Below are 13,329 nucleotides of genomic sequence, written 5' to 3' on the forward strand. Positions count from 1 at the left end.
GGTTGAGTGGCTTCTGTTAGTGTTTGTGTGCCTCTGGGGGCATGTGTCTCCTAATGAATTAGACTGCTCTCCTGTGAGAGGCTCCTATAAGAGCTACACATTACTCTAATAATACCCAGACAACACTAAAAATTCCCACTGGGTGGGAGACTGCCAACTGCAAGTTGCAATATTAATGGTAGGCCATGTTGTGTACCTGTTACTGTTAATGCAATGTAGAAAAAAACCAGAAGCACACTGATTATAGTGAAATGAGTGATTAGTTGTTTATTTTAGCCCATGTACATACAAGGTAAGGGCAATGTTTCGGACCCCGCTGGGCCCTTTGTCAAGCCTCAATGTCAATGGCTTGACAAAGGGCCCAGTGGGGTCCGAAACGTTGCCTTTACCTTGTATGTACATGGGCTAAAATAAACAACTAATCACTCATTTCACTATCATCAGTGTGCTGCTGGTTTGTTTCTACATTGCATGCTGGACCTGTTGGGCAGGAAAGGGTCATCCAGATTAAGCACCTGATACCCTGCACAGGGTTTACTTGAAGGGTTGAGCACTCCAAAATCTACAAATATTGACTGTTTATGACGCAAGACATGGTAACAGAACAAATGGGCAGATGGCCTCAAGTCTTCCATTTGTAGTGAAATTTAATCTCCCAGAATTCTCCCAATTCTAAGGGTACTGAAGTCTGAGTATCAATGGAGTAGAATGAGCTACAAGAGTCAAGTCCAGTAGGCATTTCACAATGGCTGGAGGGAACACTTACTTGACTCTATTAATAGGATTAACTTTAACGGCTACAACTTAAAGTGGTTCACTCCAGATTGTGGCTGCCGCATGTATGCTGTATGAATTATTCAAAATAAAGCCATTCTGGGTAATTATTTGGATTGACCACTATCAGTGCATGCCACTCCTTACCCACATTTTACCAAAATTGCTTTTCTAGAAATGAATAAACTTGTCATCTAAGAAAGATTCTTGGGTACTGTGCCATGTCTGTGACCTGATTGGGCGAGTCCTCGAGGCACAGGTCCCTTCTTAGAGATTTTCAAGGTACAATAATGCATAAATAAAGATTTTTTTGACTTAGGCTACAGTCTGATAAATGATAAAATTATTCAGCACTCTGCCTTATTTTGTTTAATTCTTCCCTAGAAACCATAAAATACACATTTACCCAGCTGACAGCAAAAACTATTATTTCCTGCGAGAGAAACAGTAGCAATTTATACACTTGTAGAAAGAAAGAAAGGCAAAGCTCTAGAAGCAGATATATCTGGCTGATTAATGGAAAGTAAAAATACTTGGTATGACTGAAGAATGACTTCCTGTATAAATCAGTATCAGTAAAATGTGTCAGTCCTGCGATTCCACTGTGAATGTTCTGTCTCCTTATTTCAGTAATATCAAAAAGGGTTTTTATCTGAGAATTGAACAGGAGCAAATGCAGATTCCTTTTGCTTGTACTTGGTTTCATAGAAATTGTTAAAGGACAAGTGGAATCACATATTAAAGAAGTATTCCTACAGCTCCATTTACCCAAAACATAACACTGCTTAGGGATCTTCCCATATCCCTTTATAAAAAAGAGAACTGTGCTGAGCTTTGGGTAACTATTCACTGGCTATTTGTGTATTTCTGATTAAAGGGTTAAATCAGTAAAAAAAAACAATGTCAGGTGACTTAAAGGGACTTTACAAGGGAATAATGCATTTGGAAAATAAATATTTGAAAGGCACTGTATTTAAAGGGAATCAAAGGCACTGTATGTAAGGGATGCATAGGTCAAAAGTTATTTCTTAGTAAAGCTAAGCAAGCATTCTGCCACTTTTAGTTATAAAAGGACAGTAAACTCCTGGATGGGGTTTCCTTGCTAGAGCAACCATGGGTGATCCTACTTATGATAAAACACAAATATGCAAATATAAAAACAGAATAATAATAATAATAAAAAAATTAATAATAATAATAATATAGTTTTTACTGAATATTTGCAAAGAAAATAGAGATACTTAACTGTAGTGTATATTTCCCCTTTAATCCTGAACCCCTTCCCTCTCATGAAGCACAAAGAATTCAGGTACCGTAACCGGGACGTAGGTGGCTAACCAATCAATGCACAAACATCAGTCTGCCTCCTCACAAACAAACAGAGATAACATATTCAACTTTACACTTTATTATCACTGCCACTTATCTGCTCGTCAACTGTCTATTTTATCCATGGAGAAAAAAGTTAGAAGATGCACATTTTTTTCATTTACTTACTCTCATGTCTATTAGAGACTCAAAAATTGCCTCAACTCCTCTTCAGTGAGAGAAATGCACGTTTGCAGCTAAGTATGCCAAGATTGCTAATAGGTGGTTGAATCCTGTGGGAGTAGAGCACGAATGAGCGGCAGGTTATAGTAATCTCTAATATGCTAAAATCCAGGAGATGTGCTTCTAGCTCAAACAGTCACTTGGGTTGGGTATCAGTATAATCCTTGTGCTCGCGATCATGCCATTGTAACTGGCTGCAAGCACCTGGGGACAATGACCATTCTTTGTTAAAAACAAATCTGTGTATACCTAACACATTATGGCAAATAACAAAATCAAATGTATTATCATATCCACATCTTGTAATACATAAGAGAAATGACTGCATAAAATCACTACAGAACAGCACATAGACTTAGACAGAACTTAACAAACAATTTAGCAGAGAATGCTGTCTGTGTCCAATGGCAGATCGGAGGAGCCCATATACTTTTTTTTCCATGTGCACTGAAGAATGGATATACTTACCCAGATCCAGGTGACAGGCAGCAGACTCAGGGGTGGCCACAGTTTATGCAACACAAGGTTTGTGGACGGCACTAGTGTTCCAGGCAGACTGGGCTGTGTATGGGAAGCAGCATAGGGCATAGACCCCGCTGTACCTGGCACTACACTGCCTCTGAGAGCTGTGCTGCAGCATAGGAGCCTGGGGATCAGAGGAATGATGTGTGTGAGAGAGAGGGGCATAGACAAGGGGGTGGGACAGCCAGTGCCTATAACTGAGTGTCCTGCAGCCTGTATCACATCTGAAGCATTCTACTCTTATTGTTCCCACTATGCTAATCCCTAGTTGTGAGCTTTTATCCTTACCTCATCTCCCAGCTCGATGAAATGACTACTTTAGAAAGAGGGAGGAGGGGAGTCTTGCTGGGGACAGTGACATCAACTATAGGGGCAGCATGAGAGATGGGGGTGTCTGTTCACTTTGCTAAGCTGATCTCATTAGGGATAAACCGGTTAAGTCTCACAGCAATTAGATAATCGTCCCTAACGTTCTAGGCTTTCCATTTTGGCCACTTGATTTTTCTTGAGGATCTTTGAAGTGGGAGTCAGAAATGATTGTGATGTTTGCTCTAATTAATAATGAAAGAGGCTAAAATCTGTAAGCGCATGCCTAATCGTTAAAATAATATACAATAACGGTGTTTATTTACATTCAGCAGTGTGACCAATTTGTATTAATGCACAGAAGTGTAGCTCTTAGTGACAGACTGTCCAGGTTAAAAATTGAAGAATACTACTGTGAACAGAAAGGATAAACTAGATATCAACTGCAAGCTCTTAGGGACAGTTGCCTCAGTTAGTCTCTATACAGGTATGGGACCTGTTATCCAGAACGATCGGGACCTGGAGTTTTCTGGATAACGGATCTTTCTGTAAATTGGATCGTTGTACCTTAAGTCTACTGGAAAATCATGAAAACATTAAATAAAACCAATAGGTTGATTTTGTTCAAATAAGGATTAATTATACCTAAGTTAATGGAAACTAACTGCAAATAACTCAAAGGTGAACATTTGCTCTTATAGCACTCCTTGAGGGCAAAGCACTGTACAGCAAAACAATAAATTAGAAGTAACAAACAAGGGGTCACTACAAAAATACATTATTAGAAATACAATTCACATAAATATAAAATATTATTACAATACAGATTAAGTGCTCAGTGTCAAGGAGACAAATGTACGCAGGTCCCTGCCCCATAGGGCTTACAGTCTAAATGGGAGGGTAACTTACAGACACAATTTGTAGAGGGGAGAGATGTTAGTTAGGGAGGCCAGTTAGTAGCAGGTTACAGTAATCTAGTTGGGATAGGATGAGAGAATGCATGAGAGTCTTGGCCATAGCAGGTGAGAGAAAGGGACAGATTTTGGTAATATTGCATAAGAAAAAAAGTGACAGGTTTTGACAGTGGTGTTAATATGATCAGAGAAGGATAGAGAGGAGTCATGATTACTCCCATACAGTGTATTGAGTTGACAGGGTTAATGAGCATGCCATCAATAGAAAAAGTAAAGGGGCAGTAGGACCAGGCTTAGGTGAAAAGATGATTAGTTCAGCATTTGTTACGTTGAGTTTGAGGTGGCGCTGGTTCATCCAGTTGGAGATTGCTACGAGGCAGAGAGATTTAAGCTTCTGTTTCAGCTGTTAATGAAGGGGTGGATACATATATTTGGGTATCATCATCATACAGATGAGAATTAATAAATGTTTTATGTTGCAGCTGTATACCTGTACATGTTTTTATTGTACTGTTCATTGCAAACCATTCATTTTATTTTCTGTCTTTTGTTATGTTTCACCTCTCCTCCTTTAATCAAGTAAATTCTACAGACTTCAAATCTCAGTCTCTTTTATTTGGGTGTAGGGATGTAGCGAACCGCCGCCAATGTGTTCGCGAACGCCGTTCGCGAACACCGGCAAAATTTGCGAACAGTTCGCGAACTGTTCGCGAACTTCGATCATCCGAAAATCGTTCGATTCGAACGATCGAAGGATTGTAATCGTTCGATCGAACGATTTTCGTTCGAGTCGAACGATCGAAGCCATTGGATCGAATGATTTCATTCAATCCAATGCTTCGATCGTTCGAAAATCCTTCGATTTTAGCGCTCGAATGGTCGAATGGTCGAACGATTTTGACGCGAACGCCTATTGGCGAACGTCGCGCGACGTTCGCGAACTTGCGGCGGACGCGAACAGCCGATGTTCGCGCGAACAAGTTCGCCGGCGAACAGTCCGCGACATCCCTATTTGGGTGTGGGGAGGTTTAGCTGCATGTCGAACTACCTCAGGGTATTATGTAGTGGGGACAGAACACTGTCAATTTGACATTCCAAAAAAGTTTTAATTTTTACTACTGTTTAGTTAATCTGGGCCACAGTGTGATATGGTCTTGAAATATGGGAAAACCTTGATACTGGTTTGTTGATATGGTACATAAAACTGCAAGCAGGCGTTTATATGAACATTATGGTGATACTAACACCTACACAGTCATATAGTCGTATAAATGCTACCTGTTTGCTGTGCTGTATAATTTTGTCTGTGCCTACCATGGGCTTCAAATCATACATTTATATGTCTATCTGTCTCCCACAGCACTGACTGACTGATTTATTATACAGTACTGTGCTGTGCATTGAGCTTGGGGAAGTTTGGAAAATAATGTTTGGGCTGTTTAGCCATTTAACCCTGTGGGTTCCAGGCTATGCTAAGCAACTCCACATGCTGGCTTCCTTCCAGCTTTTCCTTTATTCATGGGTAACACATAAACTATAGGCACGGATGTATGCAACTCTACAGTCTGTCCCTCTAAGAAGTACAGACTGCTATTTATTTTCTGTGGAGACAACAGAGCATTAGTCTAAAAGGAGAACTAACGCTTAACTAAACAAGTAGGCTAGAAATGTTGTATATTATGTTTTGGGCTTCTGTACCAGGGCAATCACAGCCCCTTAGGAAGGATATGTGCCTCCAAAGATGCCACAGTAGCTCCCCATCTTCTTTTCTGCTGCTTCACTCCACATGCTCTGTGCTGTTGTCATTTACTGAGCTTAGGGACAGATGAAACTATACAGTACACATAGAACATAAATGCCACAATATAGAGGATGATTAGTAATTAATACAGATAATTACTACATGGCAGCATAGAAACCAGTGTAACTAGCATCAGAATTTAATAATCAGCCCTGTCGCATCATCTTATATTACAGACCAATCTAATTTTCTGCTTGATAATTTGTGACGACCCCTAAGCTTAGCTTCTCAACAGCTGCTCAGAGCCCACTGAGCATGTGAGTGTCACAGACACTTTCCAAAAGGGTGATACCCTGGGACAAGCTTGAAGTCCTGGATCATTGCTGCTATTGACAAGCTGAAACTTTATTCTGGTGCAATAAGTTCAGTATATACAATATGGCATTTTTAGCCATATTAATTTTTAGGGTTTAGTTCTCCTTTAAGAGAGACATCTATAAATTCTGTATTTTTTATATGGTGCTTTCTATACTTCCAGAACATTTTGTTATTTGCATGGTTCATGATATAGTGTAGGGTTAAGAATGTTTAACCACAGGTGTTTTTGCCATGAGGCATAGAGCTGCAGTTTATTAGAAAAAGGTACTTTCAACATACAATTAACAACCATTGCTTTGGTGGTCTTGTTTCCCTTTAAAGGGATTCTGTCATGGGAAAACATTTTTTTTACAAAATGTATGTTAAACTTTCCTCCGGCAGAATCCTGCACTGTAAATCTATTTTTCAAAAGAGCAAACATATTTTTTATATTTACTTTTGAAATCTGACATGGAGCTAGACATGTTGACTGTTTCCCAGGTGACTTCAGCCATGTGATTTGTGCTCTGATAAAATGTAGCCACTCTTTACTGCTGCACTGCAAGTTGCTATCCCCCCATTCCATTCCCTCCCAGCAGCCCATCAGCAGAAAAATGGGAAGGTAACAGATAACTCCCTGATGCCTGCATTGCTAAAATTGCTCCCATGCCCCATGAGTGGTAGATATGAGAACAGCACTCAAAAAAAAATCCAAGTCCAGCAAACCAAAGTCACGACTCCTTCAGTAACGAGTAGGAGAAACAATATCTTATCTGATAGCAGTTCTGTTATGTGCTAGCTCCTTCTGAAAGCTCATGTCCAGGCACAAATACCTGAGATCGCTGCCTACACACTAATTTTACACCTAAAAAATACATTTATCGGTTCAAGTATAACATTTTAAATGGTAGAAAGAATTACTTGCAATGTACACAGTGTAAGTTGGTAACAAATCTATACCATAAAAATCATGAATCCCTTTAATTAAAAAGATAGCAACGCCTCTACATAATCCAGAGGAAAGCACATCTACTGCCCTGCTAGACTACCACATGACTCTTGTACTTACAACATGTGAACACCACATGCTGCATGGTGTATTCCTGATCAGCAAAGGTTTATTGTAAATACTTGCAGTCAAAAAATGTGCTTCTAAACTGACAGCAAATCAGTCAAGCAAAATATGGATTCAGTATTATAGGAATTATGGTCTAAATCTTATTCCCCAACAGCTAGAGTGCATTATTTCAAGTTGTACAGGACTCCGCACTGGCAGATGTGCAAGTGATCACACAATGTGTGTCTAATAGCAGCCAATGCATCTCATGATGATACACACATCTATCCGAGTATTTAGTCAGGGCAGATTATTTTGCTTTATTCAATGTTTCAGCTTTGTCCAGGGTGATTTATGTTGGTTCAACCCAATAAGAAAACATTCTTCTTCATTTGTTCATATTAGTATAATTAAGTTAATGACACCTCCTGCTGAAAGGCTGTATGGCTCTTCTCCGCTTCTCTTATGTTCAATGCCTATCTATGTTCACACTTGCCTGCCGTTCGAAAAAAAGGAGGCTGACCTCTCCGGATGCTCACCCAGGCTTCCTTCCTCTAGGAGACTCGGGGGTTTCATTGTGTGATCATGTGCAAAGGTTATTGGCTTCCCTTGATGACAGTTACAGGAGCGAACTTTAATTTCTGAGCCTTTGACTGCCGAACACAGAGCCGTTAGTATAGTCTCCTCAAGGGCCAGCTCGAGTTCATGTAAAAAAAAAATCTCTTTTATTTATACCAATACATGGAGTTAAAGATAGTTACATAATTACATTGTAAATTTAGGTTGAAAAAAGACCATCAAGTTCTACCCCTCCAAATGAAACCTTGCTCACATTTATACGCACACTCACATTGACCCCTCCATACACTCACATAAACTATATATACCCATATCTATATTAATTGTAGATTTTAGTATCACTATAGCCTTGGATATTATGCTTGTCCAAGTAATTATCCAATCCCCTTTTAAAGGCATGATAAAAAGAGTACAATAAACTCAAGTCGGATGCGACAAAAAATAAGGTAAGAAATACAAATGTTGGATGTTGTCGCAGCATTCATCCGACATGACACTACTGTCGGATGCAGACACAGCATCTGCATCTGCCAGTCGTGTCATGTCGGATAAATTCTGCAACAACATCCGACATTGACATTGTACCGAAGTCGTCCATGTAGTTCTACCCTAAGGGTTGCTACTTTATTCCATGAACTCCTTTAAATTCAACCAGCTGCAATACACCTGTAGGTACACATTTTATCTTCCTAGTACTGGGCAGATGCCCATGTATCTAGTAACCTCATTTACATATTTCTGTTAATGGCCTACTGGCCACAGCCTGTGCTCCAACAAGGATTGTTGTTAGGAGTAGCTCTCCCGCTAGGCTCTGACTCTGCTGAAAGTGAAGGGGCCAAAGCTGGATAGGGAATCAGGCTCTGATTAATTCTCCCTGATCATTCCATTCCACTGTATGGGATCCGGCCCAAAACAGGTTATTCCAAACTAGAGGTGCACCTTAAACTTCCCTAGCTGCATCCACATTGTGCCATAGTGTCCTGCCTTTGCTTAACTGTTTTACCTCATTTAACTTCTGCTATTACCTTGCCTCTGTGGATCTGTGAGTATAATCCTGTGGATCATTTGTCTTGGACAAACAAAAGTTGTTCTATTTTGTTGCTGGCAGCCTTATTATTTTATTTTAACACAGTAGTCTTAGTGAGCTGTAGTTCAACTAAACCTTTCCTACATACATTCCACATAGCAAAGACCCTGCCTTTTGTGTTAGAGTCAAGTGTAACCCTTGATCTACTGATTACGCAGACCTTAATAGTTATTGGTCTAATATAGCCCAAAGTAGAGTTATGTACATCAATCCCCCCAGTAGAGCTTACAGACCAATGTTCCTGTCACATTGCCTATGCCCTATGGTAATTTTTATCAGGAGTCAGTTATCTGCTTGTATGTTCTTATAGGAACCAGAGTACCCAGAAGAAAAACTCCTCACAGAGAGTACCATTCCTGGAAATGTGCTGTGAGGCATCAGTGTTACCCAATGCTGCCCAAGAGTTCACTTGAACACAGTTTGGCTTATTTGGCTTGTTTATGTTTTTATAATGTTTTCACAAAATTTGGTTTGAAGCTGTTGTTAACCATTCCCACCAAATGATATGTTCTTAAGCAGGAATAGTAATCATAAGTTAGGATTTTCAAGCTAAATATTCCCTAGACTGCCCCAGTACTTTTCTGATTTATTGTGTTAAAATGTTCTAAAATGTTCCCCAATTTGTTCTCTCCCTATCTCCAGCCATGAGTTAAAACTCATGCCTTCTGGGCCTTATAGTGGCTTTTCTGGTATTTTTAAATACAAAGGATTGCAGAAAAATATTCAGGCCCTCACCCCCAAACAAATATGGCAACAGTTACCATTACTATTTATTCCATTCTCTCTAGAAACTCTTTATATTGTAAGCTCTTGCAAGGCCCTACAGTCCTATTCTTCTCTGTCAACCCTTGTTTGTAAAATTTTTGCAAGTGCTGCATAATTTGCTGGCGATATATACGGTAAATAATAATGACGATGAGACCGGTTAGCTACAAATGAAGTTCTAAACAACACATTGGCCTTCTTGTCTAATGATCTACATAGACTAATGTCACTAGTCAACTCATTTTCCATATTTTATTGTGTCACCCACATGTGAAAAAAACACTTTATTATCGTGGTCTCCACGTGCTTTCAATAAATATTCAACATCATTTAATGTTAACATGATAACATAATGTCAAATGATCCCTGTATCTCTACTCCCGCTGATTATTTAAAAGCAGACTGTTCAGCATATGCACTGAGAAGCACAGTTCCTGCAGTGAGGCTCATCTGTATACATAACAATATTAATGCTGAAAGTGGTTTAGTGTCCGTCATAGATCTAGGACTCCTCTGCAGATGTATCTGAGTTGTAATAGCTGCACTGTGTAGAGACAAATTCTGGTGGTAGGTATAGGGTATCTGTAATAAAGAACAATTTAGTTATTCTTTATAATATTTCTCTTCAGCTCTTCATTACTTCAATGATAAAGCATGTTAAATGTTATAAAGGGGCCCTTCAACCAAAAACTGATTTTTTGCATACTAAGATCATTTAATCCATATCATCCTTCTAGTATGAATTAATAAAAGGTTTTCCATGGTTTTAAAGTTGTGTTATTTGTACGTGTAAATTAGTGTTCTCTGGTTCCTAAAACAATGTAACAGGAGTCAGGTCTCTTCCAGGTCTTTTAGTCTGTTTTAACCAACTGGCTTGCAATCTAGTTTCAGGAGTCAGAGCCAGGAGCCCAGAAAATGTATGAACACTACTTTCAATCGCAATTACCCTTTCAAATACTTTAACAACCAGGTAAGAATTAAATTTTTTTTCACAATGCAAAAAAAAAGTTTTTGGGTGTAGGACCCCAAGTAGAAACTGCTGCAGGTATACTATCTATTATCCAAAATATTGGGAACCTTGGGTTTTCCGGATAAGGGACTATTTCCATATTCACATTAACCAAAAATAGGGATGCACTGAATCCAGCATTCGGCCAGGATTTGGCCAAATCCTTCTGCCCGGCTGAACCGAATCCGAATGCTAATTTGTATAAATTAGGGCGGGAAGGGAAATTGCATGACTTTTTATTATTAAAAAACAAGTAAAAAATATTTTCCCCTTCCCATCCCTAATTTGCATATGCCAATTTGAACTCGAATTCGGTTTGGTATTAGGCCGAATCCTTCGCAAAGGATTTGGGGGTTTGGTTGGATTCAAAATAGTGGATTCGGTGCATTCCCACTAAAAAAAACACTCAAAAAGGAAAAAAGAAATACAATAATATTCTTAGCCTTCAATAAGGATACCAGGAACCATTTTATAACAGAGAAAAGGGAAATAGACACACTATAGTAACCAATACGAATTTAAACTATTGAACAGTAAACGCTACCTGCTGTTCAGCTATACCAGGGCTCGCCAACCATATTTTTTACCTGTGAACAACATTCAAATGTAAAAAAAGTTAGAGATTAACACATGCATGCAGGACATTTTTGTAGGTGCCACATAAAGGCTGTGATTGACTATTGGTTGCTCCTATGTGAACTTACAGCAAACATGAACTTTCTTTGGCAGGAGAGCTCATTCTTTATTAATGCGAGGACTACGTTTAGTCGTGATTTCCCATTATGATCTACATCCATTAAAGCTTTGTTAGCATTTTGCTCCATGGAAAATAATACTTAAATATTGATTTATACCTTTGATTGAAATGATTTATGAGAAAATGAATATTTAACCAACTATTTCTTATGTAACCTTGACATAATTAATATCTGAATAAGATGGGGGTGATTTAGACAAGCTGTTTGTTGACAGTGTCTTGAGATCTGCTGATCACCAGCTAAAGGTCTACTGGTAGATCCCGATCTACGTTTTGGCCACCCCTGCTCTATGGCAATATACATGTTTTTTTTTGCAGTTAAAGCTATACTGACACATCCCTATAAAAATCATATTAAAGTGTCGGTATCAAGTAGTTGCTGCACCTGCAATAGTTCCCCTGAAAGCCGCCCACTAGCCTGCCTTCTGCCTTTCTTCCATTACGCTGAGCTGGGGACGGAGCGATCCTTCCATAGGCTGAAGTCTTGTTTTCATTCGTAATTAGCCTATGGAAGGATCGCTCCGCACCCAGCCCAGCGTCACTGAAACTGCACAGGAGATCTTTTAGCAGTGTTGGAGGGTCTGGTGGGGCTGGGGGCGGCTTTGAGGGGGGCTTTGAGGGGAACTATTCTATGTGCTGCAACTAGGGATGCACCAAATCCACTATTTTGGATTCGGCCAAAACCCTGAATACTTTTGGAAAGATTCGGCCGATGCAAATTAGGGGTGGGAAGGGGAAAATATTTTTTACTTCCTTGTTTTGTGACAAAAAGTCACATGATTTCCCTCCTGTCCTTAATTTGCATATGCAAATTAGGATCCGGTTTCAGTTCGGCCTGGCAGAAGGCCGAATCTGAATCCTGCTGAAAAAGACAGAATCCTGGCCGAATACCGAACCGAATCCTGGATTCGGTGCATCCGTAGCTACAACTACTTGATACTGATACTTCCCTATGATTTTTATAGGAACGTGTCAGTATCGCTTTAAAGCTTGTCTTCTATTTTTTTTAATGTAGTGGATGCACTAACTACTCACTAACCAATCAACAGGCAAATGTGTATAAGGAAAATGTGCACTTGTTGTTTGATAATGGAATTTTAAACTGAAAGCATTTTTTCCCCCTTAGCAACATGTATCCATGCAAATCAATCATGCTTTATTTTTCTCTCTCTCCTCCCACTGCACATTATTTGAAATTTCTTATAAGAAGGCAGAAAGGTAGTTGAAATGGCTCCACTTTTGCTAACATTTCTCATGGGCATCCAGCATTTCCAGCAAACACTGCAGGCTGCTTACTATGAAGATTTCCATTCATCCAGGTCATGTGGTATATCGGATGAGTAGTGAAACGTCTTCAATGTTTAGTCAGCAAGTCCAGTTGTTTTTAGATTTACCTATACTAGATACTGCATGCTGCTTGCAGTATTAGTACCTAATTTTTAGGTTATAATGTGTTGCATAAAAATCACTGGATATTGTTGTTTTAAGTCCATCTGTGAAAGCTTTGTTTGCATAAAAAGAAGTCTAAGGCAAAGGTGTTCAAATTCACAGCTAAATTTTATGAATACATAATTTGTGCCAGTAGAGTCTTTCTCAAGAGGGTAAAACACTCTCATAATATTAAAATTAATGAATGTAATACTTTGACTGCCTAACTGAACAGATTATCATTGGAAGTCAGATGCTTCAATTGTTAAATAAAAGGATGTGAGTGTTCCAAATGCTTTGCAGTGATCGTTCAGTGAATAATTTGTTAAAATAATTAACAAAACGATGCAAATACCAAGCAGGAGAACCTCAACAAAAAGCAGAGTTATTACCTTTACTGAAAAAAAGTACCACAATCTTCTGCATCAGTCAACTACAATATGCATGTAAATATGTAGAGCCATTAATATAATTATTCTCAT

At 39.1% G+C, this 13,329-nt stretch overlaps 1 protein-coding gene across 1 annotated transcript in view; it reads right to left on the bottom strand.

Moving 5' to 3' along the window:
• ecel1.S (endothelin converting enzyme-like 1 S homeolog) overlaps nucleotides 1–3,079 on the bottom strand; it is a 54,745-nt gene extending 51,666 nt beyond the window's left edge. Inside the window, exon 1 of the mRNA XM_041564750.1 lies at nucleotides 2,794–3,079. The gene's annotated coding sequence lies outside the window, so the exon portion shown is untranslated. The remainder of the gene's footprint in view (nucleotides 1–2,793) is intronic.
• Nucleotides 3,080–13,329: the final 10,250 nt, after the last annotated feature.

The sequence above is a fragment of the Xenopus laevis genome, chromosome 5S, assembly GCF_017654675.1.
Source record: "Xenopus laevis strain J_2021 chromosome 5S, Xenopus_laevis_v10.1, whole genome shotgun sequence".
Lineage (NCBI taxonomy): Eukaryota > Metazoa > Chordata > Amphibia > Anura > Pipidae > Xenopus > Xenopus laevis.